Source organism: Poromitra crassiceps (assembly GCF_964638095.1).
Source record: "Poromitra crassiceps genome assembly, chromosome: 21".
In the NCBI taxonomy this organism is placed as follows: Eukaryota; Metazoa; Chordata; class Actinopteri; order Beryciformes; family Melamphaidae; genus Poromitra; species Poromitra crassiceps.
In genome coordinates, this window is record NC_139638.1 from 16,179,979 (window position 1) to 16,190,935 (window position 10,957).

Sequence of the window (10,957 nt, forward strand, 5' to 3'; positions counted from 1 at the left end):
GATCCAAAACGATTGACAGGTGGTCGGCATGTGAAGTATTGGAAGTGCTGAACGAATACCACGCTGAGATGAGCTGCAAAGCAACTTCACCATTGTACACTGTGAAGAGGATGGACATTGCCATGCACAAAGCTGAGGTGAGCCACGGCCCAGTCCCTACCCACAACCCAGCTCCATACCACAGCCCTGTCCCATACCACAGCCCAGCCCCTGCCCACAGCCCAGCCCCTATCCACAGCCCAGTCCCTACCCACAACCCAGCTCCATACCACAGCCCTGTCCCATACCACAGCCCAGCCCCTGCCCACAGCCCAGCCCCTATCCACAGCCCTGTCCCATACCACAGCCCAGCCCCGACCCATAGCCCCGCCCCTACCCATAGCCCAGTCCTTACCCACAGCAGTCACGTGTCGCCTCAGACACAAGGCCCACAGTATGTCCCCCTAGCAGAGGTCATGAGCATGTTGGAGAAGGTCCTGCTGCGTGGAGCCTCTGACCAGTCACAAATGAGGAGGCGAGCTCCACCCAGGCGACCCGCAGACCGAATTGACGGCTTCACTGACAAGCCATGCATTATTTGCAAAGACGAAGATCACACTGCTTTCTCTCATTGCCGGGAGAAGAGGCTTTGTTTCCAGTGCCACGCCCCAGGCCATTCACGCCGTGACTGTCCAGAAGAAAAGACTGTCCTGGAGCAGCAGGGAAACTGACTGGTCTGCGCACAACGGAGGACAGTGCAGATCAACCCAATAAGCCTCCCAACAGTAATGAGAAACCCGACATGCAAGATAGTGAGTCCCTCTATGAGCTGTATAGCAGTACGATACCCTCATCCAAGAAATTGATCTTTCAGGGATCCCAGAGAATAGCAGAGACTAACAGCCTGTTCTACACGCCTGTGCCTGTGATGAATGGTCCCACCCTCAAAGCACTGTTGGACAGCGGGTCGATGGCCTGTACAGTAAGTGAGTCTGCTGTTGAGTCCCTGCTGCAGCAATGCCCTGACATGATAAGGAACACAGCTGATGATTACGTCATAATAGGCTGTGGTGGACACCGCGTTTCCCCCAAAGATATGTATGACCTTGATGTCACCGTTTACGGATGCAGAATGATCATCCCAGCGATGGTTGTTCCAGGCCAGACAGAACAAATGATCCTTGGCAGCAATGCCATCAAGCACATTCTAACTCAACTGAAGAGCACTGACAGCTACTGGAGACTAGTTTCCTCACCCAACAATGGTCAGACCGATGACCACTGCCAATTCCTATCACTGCTTTCTAACACAGAGAGATGGAGAGGTGACTGCATTCCAGATAAGGTGGGCACGGTGAAGGTCAAGAGTTGTGTGACCCTGAAACCGCAGAGCGAGCACCTTGTCTGGGGCAAGTTACCGGAGTCAGCCGTGATGTCAGCAGGCAGTACAGTGGTTGTGGAGCCAACACAGTCAAAGGCCAGACCCAGACACATCCTCGTTGGAAGAGTTGTTACTCCTCTTTGGGGAGACCGATGGGTGCCTGTTAAAGTCATTAATCCTACCGACAAAACTGTGGTGCTGAGAAGGAACGCCAAAATTGCGGATGTGTCCCCCTGTATCGCAGTAGAGGACTTGCCCAAAGCAGACGAAGTCAAGTGCAATGTGCAGTGTATACAGAGTGAAGATGTACGGCCAAGGTCAGAAGAGGACATGGTGCGTGCACTGGAAACTCTGGGACTGCAAGACCTTGATCTGAAGTCATGTGAAGTGTCGCTGCAGTGGAAAGATGAGCTCCTTCACATCATCGAACAGTATGAGTCAATCTTCTCCCGACACAAGATGGACTGTGGAGAAGCTAAAGACTTTGTGCATCGCATCCACCTTGTCGACGACAGGCCGTTCCGTCTACCTTACAGACGCATACCACCAAGCCAGTATGAAAAACTGAGGACTACTCTGAATGAGATGGAAGAGAAAGGCATCATTCAGAAGTCGCACAGCGAATATGCATCTGCACTCGTTCTCATTTGGAAGCGGAATGGAGAACTCAGAGTCTGCACTGACTTCAGATGGCTTAACGCAAGAACCGTGAAGGATGCCTACCCACTGCCACATCAAGCTGACGCTCTGGCCGCACTCGGTGGGAATGCTTTCTTCTCCACAATGGACCTGACATCAGGTTTTTATAACGTCCCCTTGCACCCTGATGACAAGAAGTATACAGCGTTCTCGTCGCCCTTTGGACTTCATGAATACAACCGTCTCCCTCAAGGCCTATGCAACAGTCCTGCTACGTTCATGAGGATGATGATGTCCATATTCGGTGACGAGAATTTCACGAGCCTGTTGTGTTACCTAGACGACCTGATGGTATTTGCACCTACAGAGGAAGCTGCACTCCGACGCCTGCAGATGGTGTTCGCCCGCCTCAAGGAACACAACCTTAAGCTCGCACCCAAGAAGTGCTTCTTCCTCAGAAGGACTGTGAAGTTTCTTGGGCATGTCATCAGTGAAGATGGAGTTCGGACAGACCATGAGAAAGTGAGAGCCATAAATGATGTCCAAGTCATCGACCTCATGGAGTCTGATGGGAAAACACCTTGCCCTAGTAAAATCAGATCGTATCTAGGAATGGTGATGTACTATCAGGGTTTCATCGAGGCATGTTCTGCGAAGGCAAAACCGTTGTTCAGGCTCACAGCTGAACCTGGTGATCAGCGCAAGCACAAGAGAGGTCGCAAACCTGTCAAGAAAAGAGGTCAAGTCAAGTTGTCGCCTGCTGATTGGACCGACGCGTGCCAGAACGCGTTTGAGACTCTGAAAAACGACCTCATGACAAGTGTCACTCTAGCCCACCCAGATTTCAATGCCCCCTTCATTCTTGGTGTTGATGCGTCATTCGATGGCATTGGCGCCGTCCTGTCTCAAGTGTCACCAGGTGAAAAGATCGCTCGACCTGTTGCCTTCGCTAGCAGGACACTGTCTCGGTCACAGATGAACTACCCAGCGCACAGGCTGGAATTCCTGGCATTGAAGTGGGCCATTTGTGACAAGTTTAGCCACTGGCTGAAGGGCAGACACTTTACTGCCTGGACGGATAACAACCCGCTGTCTTACATCCTAACGAAGCCTCGCTTGGATGCATGTGAACAAAGATGGGTGGCTAAGCTTGCAGCGTTCAACTTTGATCTGAAGTATGTGCCAGGTGTTAAGAACATTGTCCCCGATGCGCTCAGCCGTGAGCCATTCGTTCAGTCATGTGTCAGTCACCGTCTGATGAAAGAGCCGTACATTGCGCTGTTGGATGAAGTCAATGGTGTTGTCAGGGGTACAGTACAGGATACCTTCCGGGTGACAAACAACTGTCAAGCTGTTCGAGAAGTGGAACCAGGATCATCTGATTCTGATGCTGGAGCTGTCTCTCAATCTGTGGAGGGCTCCATCAGCCCCGAAGAGGTGTCGGCGGTACTGATTGCCCATAGTGACAGTGGAATGACCAGTCTGCCCAGTGCTAGTCCGCCGTTGCCCCAGTTACCTGGAGAAGACCCTTCCGCTGTTATTCCCCAGAGCCAGATCTTGAGTCTTCAGGAGCAGGATGTCACAATCAGCCGAGTCATGTTCTATGTGCAGCGGCATAAGAGAGCTACCAGGCGGGAAACAGCGTCTGAACCTGGCTGTGTCAACAAGCTCCTCAGACACTGGAAGAAGCTACGGGTACAAGATGGAATTCTGTACAGGGTAAAGAAAGACCTTAGACTCAACAAGAAACTCTTCCAGTTCATTGTACCGGATAGCCTTAAACGTCAGGTTCTCCTTGGCGTCCATGATAATGCTGGTCATCAGGGCCGTTCACGAACCCTCTCCCTTGCCAGGGAACGGTTCTTCTGGATCGGAATGGAAAATGACATAGCCAACCATGTACGCCAATGTGAGAGATGTGTTGTTGGCAAAACACCTGAACCTGAGGCCCGTGCACCCCTGGAGAACATTCAGACATCTGCCCCGATGGAATTGGTGTGTATCGATTTCTGGTCGGCCGAACTGAGTGACAAGAAAACAGTCGATGTCTTGGTAGTAACAGACCACTTCACCAAAATGGCGCATGCCTTTCCCTGTCGAAATCAGTCTGCGAAACAAGTTGCCCGGCGGTTATGGGATGATTTCTTTTGTATTTATGGATTTCCCCAAAGATTACACTCAGACCAAGGTGCCAACTTCGGGAGCAGGCTCATGAAAGAACTTCTGGAGATGGCGGGAGTTCACAAGTCACGCACCACCCCATACCACCCAATGGGTAATGGTGTTGTAGAACGTTTCAACAGGACACTGGGGAACATGTTGAGAGTCCTGGCCCCTGCTGCAAAAGCCAGATGGCCACAGATGCTACAGACATTGACCTTCTGCTACAACTGTACAGTGCACGAGACCACTGGCTTTGCCCCATTCTTTTTGATGTTTGGGCGAATCCCGCGTCTCCCCATTGACATCATGTTCCAACATGTCCGCCAGAATGACAAGGTGGTCAGCCGTAATGAGTTTGTTACTCGTTTGAGGCAAGACTTATGTGCAGCTGCAGAGATTGCTCGAAGACACAGCCTCCGAGAACAAGCACGTCACGCCAGACTCTACAACCGTCGAGTCAAAGGCTCTTCGTTGGCTGTGGGCGATCGAGTGTTGCTGGCCACTCGTGGTGAGAAAGGAAAAAGGAAGCTCTCTGACAGATGGGACTCGGCTCCTTATGACGTTGTGTCAGTGAGGCCCGGCATTAATGTGTACAGGATAAAAGACATCCAAACTGGCAAGGAGAAAGTTGTGCACAGGAACCTTCTTCTCCCAGTCGACTTCCTAAACTTGGATGAGGATGAGACTCCAGTCTCTCTTGTGGGATCGGATCTCAGTGTTGTGGTTGATGGAAGTGGCCCGGAGTCAGTGGCAGTTGGCGGTGTGGATCGCAATGTCCAGACAATGGACTGGCTCATGAATACTCCTGAGATTGAGAACCCTGATGATGGGAGTGATGAGGATGAAGTTCTATCCATAGCTTCAGGAAGTGATTCCCTGCCTGATGGCTTGGCCGATACACCTGATGGAACTGAACCTGTCACTACCAATGCAGTCTCTTCTCCCGAACCTGTCACTACCAATGCAGTCCCTTCCCCCGAACCTGTTTATCCAGACATGTCCCCTCCTGACAATATCCCCATGGACATAGCCCCTCCTGACAGTAGCCCTCCAGACATTGCCGCCCCGGACATTGACTCCCCAGACGCTAACGCCCCTGAGACAGCCATTCCAGACAGTCACTGCCCCGACTTTGACGTTCCAGGCCTTCTACCTCAGGTGATTTGCACACAGCCTAGCCGCCATAGTCTCAGAGATCGTAGGTCCATTAAGCCTCCCAGACGTCTTGTTTGTGAGATGAATGACCAAGTAGTAGAAGAGGATTCTATGTCCACAGTGTCAGTTAGTTCCTTGTTTCGGCTCTTTAGAGGTGCACTTTCTGTTTGAGTGACAGGGTTATGAGAGTGAGTAACCTGAAGTGTATATGAGTAGTACTTGAAGCTACGGGAACTATATTTTACATTTCAGAGGTGTAACAGGCATCTCTGTGTCTGTGTTTAGTCAGGAGTTTGATCGTCTCCTTTCTTTTCGCACTCCTTGGTGGGAGAGTTTTGAACTGACATGTACTTAAGTTTTGTTCCTTGTAATGCACAGTTTTTCTTTTACCTCAGTATACAATTTCTTTGCCTAGGGTTTTGTTTGTTTTTGTCTCAAGAGTTGCACTTCCCATGTTTAGCAGGATTTCAGGGAGGTGTATGTAACAGGTGGAAGAAAGACGTAGTCTTTTATTGTGAAATGCCTGCTAAAATATCTTTGTATAGTTCGTCCTGCGATGAGTGGTTAGCTGGCGCCATCTATTGGTAGCTGGAAAGTCTATAAAGCCGACCGGGTCATGTGACTATCATAGCCGTTCCTGCACTCTGCTGTGGTAAGTCGCATCTGATGCTGCTCTGTAAAAGTATTATAAATTGCACTAAAGCTAACGTGAGATTTACTGTAAGATACACTGTCCTGTAACAGCAGTTGATATTTTGTTCCTGTGTGTTTTCGTTTTGTTGATATAACTCACGTTAGATGCACTACGTATTTGATACTGAAACAATATTATTTCTTCCGGTAGAAGTCAGAACCAGTGGAGGTGCTAACCATAGGATTTGTGTCTTGAATCAACCCATTGCAGGTACTTGTTGTTGCACTAAATGTTTTGTATGTATTAAGTCAGACTTTCACAAGACTAAATGTGTGGTTGTAAAGTCCGCCATTGCAGAGCAGCCACATTGCTGCGGGCTGTATTTTCTGGTTACCGCCAGAGGGCGCCATTTGTTCATCTTATTATCTATTTTGGTTGAAAATGCTTGCAGTATACTGTAGCTGCACACAGACGTCTATGTTTTTGTATTTTCTTATTTCATTCTTTATAAAAACGATAAAAAGGATGATGCAGGTTAAAAACAAGTTAAAACAGATTGTATTGAATTCATTGTAAAAGCATTATTGTTAAAAACCCAGTTAAAACCACTATACGATCACATGTTAAAAAGATATACTGTTAAAACCCTTGTAAACACAATGTTTAAAGTCATATCTTGTAATGCATTTCATGAGAGTGTAAAAACTATGAGAATGTATAAGATACTATGTATTAGATAGCCGTTCCTGCACTCTGCTGTGAAGTCAGAACCAGTGGAGGTGCTAACCATAGGATTTGTGTCTTGAATCAACCCATTGCAGCTTCACTAAAGTACCACATCATCCAAACCAACGCCTCTGTGTGTGTTCTTGGCGGGACGGGTATAAAGCAGTTACATATATATACATAATTGTTATGTATTACTATATGACTAGTGTTTTATGTATCTATGTGTATGTGTGTATGTATGTACATATACATGTATATATATATGTATATATGTGGATATTTCTGTAGTATGTGTTGTTATACAAGTATAAATATAATAATTTAGTATTGTGGAAAAGGGGTGGGAGTTAATAAGTTATACTTCTTCTCACTCCTTTTCGAATATGTCTATATTTGTTACCCCTTCATCTTTATTTCATAATACTATTTCAATCGACTTGTTAACGTGTGTAATTTTGAAGGCCCCGTATATTGTCTCTGTTTTGTTTACATACATATTCGAAATAAACATGACAAACAAAACAAACTCCTATGTAAGCTAGGACAGTGATTTTCAAACTTTCTCATATCAAACACCCCTAATTGAGTCCACATAGGACCACAGACCCCCATTTGATGAGATTCTGTCTCTTGGAAGCGAATCTGACAATATTTTTTATTGTTATTATAGTTCTGATTTTGATATCTACATTCCAAATTGTAGAGATAACGGAGAAACTATGTACAAAATCTACATTCTCTAATTGTGTTCACTTCTTGTAAATGAAATAATGGCAAAGTTGAACAATTAATTAATTTGCTGTGGCTCCCCTGAAACCCCCTCAAGGACCCCTGGGGGTCGCCGGACCCCATGTTGAGAACCACTGGCCTAGAGAGCTGCATATTCTGAATGGATAAACTGCTAGACAACATCTGGGACTTTTATTCAACAAGTTAAATAGCCTCTTCTGCTGTTGCAGGTGTTTAGTCTGTGAGCCTTTTATGACATCATAGATAGCAAGAAGCCGTCAACATTTGGAGGTTTCCCATGGGGTTTCCATGAGTACACAAAACAAATTATCACTGATCATTTGGCTGAGTACAAACTCCCCAACGATAACGACACAGATCTGATCTCATGCCAACTTCTGTCCACATCAGCTTAACGATGGAAAGCCCCCTGTGAAGACAAGAGCCTTCACAGTTTCCCAATATTATGAAGAGTGTACAATTAGCTGGACAGTTGACTAGTCAACCTATATTATGATTTGTTTCATGTTAAATTGGTGAAAATTAGCATATATTGTTAATTGTTTCATGTTAAATCAGTGACACTTAGCCTTCATTTTATTTTAACATCTTTATTTGGATATGACAACATACTTACTCCAATATGTTTTCTGTTGAATTCACTGACAGAAGTCAAAACAGCTCAAGACCCAAGACAGCCAATCACAGCTTCCTGAAACCTGACATCATCCATAGCAAGGGGGTCAACCCCGCCCTTTCTCTTAGTTTAAGAGTTCTCCCAATTCCTTAGTAAATGTTGGTCTCAGCAGCTTTGTGAGTAGGTTTTAAAAGGAAACTCCTAACTAGGAACTTTTAATGCAATTTAGGAGTCCTCCTAGTGGTAAGACACAATGTTTTGTGAATACGGGCCCAGATATTAAAAAAGATTTTTGGTTGACTGTGTCGATGGAACACCAGATTATTGAAAATCAAACACTTTTCAAAGAGCATTATTCAAATTCAAGCCTATTCATAACCTTGAAAACATGACATGTAAAATCAAGCATTTTCCAAACTTTCAAGACTTTGTACGAACCCTGTACATAAACAGAAGAGCACAACAAAGCACAAAAACATCCACATAGATACATACATAAACACTCAAATCCCCCCTCCACCACAGATAGCAATTAACAGAGTTCCCACACATGTTCATGGATCAAATTTCAAAACTTTTCAAGGATTTATAATAGAATTTCCATGTAATGTGAGGCGGTGACTCTGAATCAATACCAGAAATTATTACCTAGGACAAATAGGACACAGCTGCTCTTTATATGGGTTTTCAGTGCTTTAGTGTCACTGCATCATGGAAGCTATTGAACTAAAACAGGAATTTTCCATAAAAATATTAATATAAAATACAAGCAACACTAAAATCAACACATATTAGAGCTACTATGTTATGTCAACAGCTACAGAGAATAAATTTCTCATTATGTTACATTACATGGAAGGTTATCCACAGGAGGTTTACTGTAACAATTTCATTACACACAACATTTCATGACTTTTCCTAAACTTTCAAGGATTTTACCCACCTGTGTGGACTAACATGTGTGTCTTCAAGTTTGCTTTATTACCAAAACCTTTCCCACAGAGCATTTAGGGCGCTTTCACACCTAAAAGTCCGGACCAAACAAGGTAGGTGTGAAGGCGCCCTAATTGTTTATCTCATGTGTGGATTATCATGTGTTGCTGCAAGGTTCCTTTACGACCAAAACCTTTACCACAGACTGAGCAATTAAATTGTTTATCTCATGTGTGGACTAACATGTGTCTCTTCAAGTTTGGTTTATGACCAAAACCTTTACCACAGACTGAGCAATTAAATTGTTTATCTCCTGTGTGGACTATCATGTGTCTCTTCAAGTTTGGTTCTAGACCAAAACCTTTACCACAGACTGAGCAATTAAATTGTTTATCTCCTGTGTGGACTACCATGTGTCTCTTCAAGTGTGCTTTAAGACCAAAACCTTTACCACAGACTGAGCAATTAAATTGATAATCTCCTGTGTGGACTATCATGTGTCCCTTTAAGCTTGCATTTTGAACAAAACCTTTACCACAGACTGAGCAATTAAATTGTTTATCTCCTGTGTGGACTATCATGTGTCCCTTTAAGCTTGCCTTTTGACCAAAACCTTTACCACAGACTGAGCAATTAAATTGTTTATCTCTTGTGTGGACTATCATGTGTTGCTTCAAGTTTGCTTTAAGACCAAAACCTTTACCACACACTGAGCAATTAAATTGTTTATCTCCTGTGTGAACTATCATGTGTCTCTTCAAGTGTGCTTCATAACCAAAACCTTTACCACAGACTGAGCAATTAAATTGTTTATCTCCTGTGTGAACTATCATGTGTCCCTTCAAGGTTGCTTTTTGACCAAAACCTTTACCACAGAGTGAGCAAATAAATTGTTTATCTCCTGTGTGAACTATCATGTGTCTCTTCAAGTGTGCTTCATAACCAAAACCTTTACCACAGACTGAGCAATTAAATTGTTTATCTCCTGTGTGGACTATCACGTGTGTCTTCAAGTGTGCTTCAAATAACCAATCATAACCAAATCTTTCACCACAAACTGAGCAGCTAAAGTGTTTCTTCCCAAAAACCTCACTGTTTTTCTGTGAGTATAAAGTTGACTGAGGTTCACTAGTTTGCATCCTTTCATCATCACTGTCTTCAGTCTCAGAAGAGTCTGAAGTCTTGTCATCACTAGTTGGTTGTGGATTACTAGCTGGATAGAAGTGTATACGATATAAGTTCCTGGCTGGTTCTGATACTCCACAGTCCTCTCCATCAGCTTCTGTTTTCATCTGTTCAGTTGAGCTGCTGGCTAGAGGCTCTGCCTCTCTGTTCTCCTCAGTTTGGCTTTGATGAAGTTGTGAGGACTGAGGTTTCTCTTCCTCATCTTCACTCTTCAAAGTGACAACAATGAATGGGAACTTGATATCAGCCTCCTCCAGCCCTTGAAGCTGCTCTCCTTCCTGACTGACCCAGAGTTCCTCCTGTTCCTCTTTAATATGTGGGGGCTCTTGTTCCTCCTGAAGCTGCTCTCCCTCCTGACTGATCCAGAGTTCCTCCTGTTCCTCTTTAATGTGTGGGGGCTCTGGGTCCTCCTGAAGCTGCTCTCCCTCCTGACTGATCCAGAGTTCCTCCTGTTCCTCTTTAATGTCTGGGGGCTTTGGATCCTCCTGAAGCTGCTCTCCCTCCTGACTGATCCAGAGTTCCTCCTGTTCCTCTTTAATGTCTGGGGGCTCTGGGTCCTCCTGGTGCAGACTGGGGCTCCACTCCTGCAGCTCAGGGGGAACTTCTTCTTTAATTACTAACAGCTGCTGGAAGTCTGGAGGTACGGTTACTCTGTGTAACCGCACTACAGGATTTAAAACCGTGTCCAACAGCTTTCGTTGTTGTTGCTCGATCGTTTTTGAACTTGAAGATTCTGGCCTGATATCAGACTGCATTGTTAAGTCGTTACACTCCATTTCCTTCTTCAGAAGCA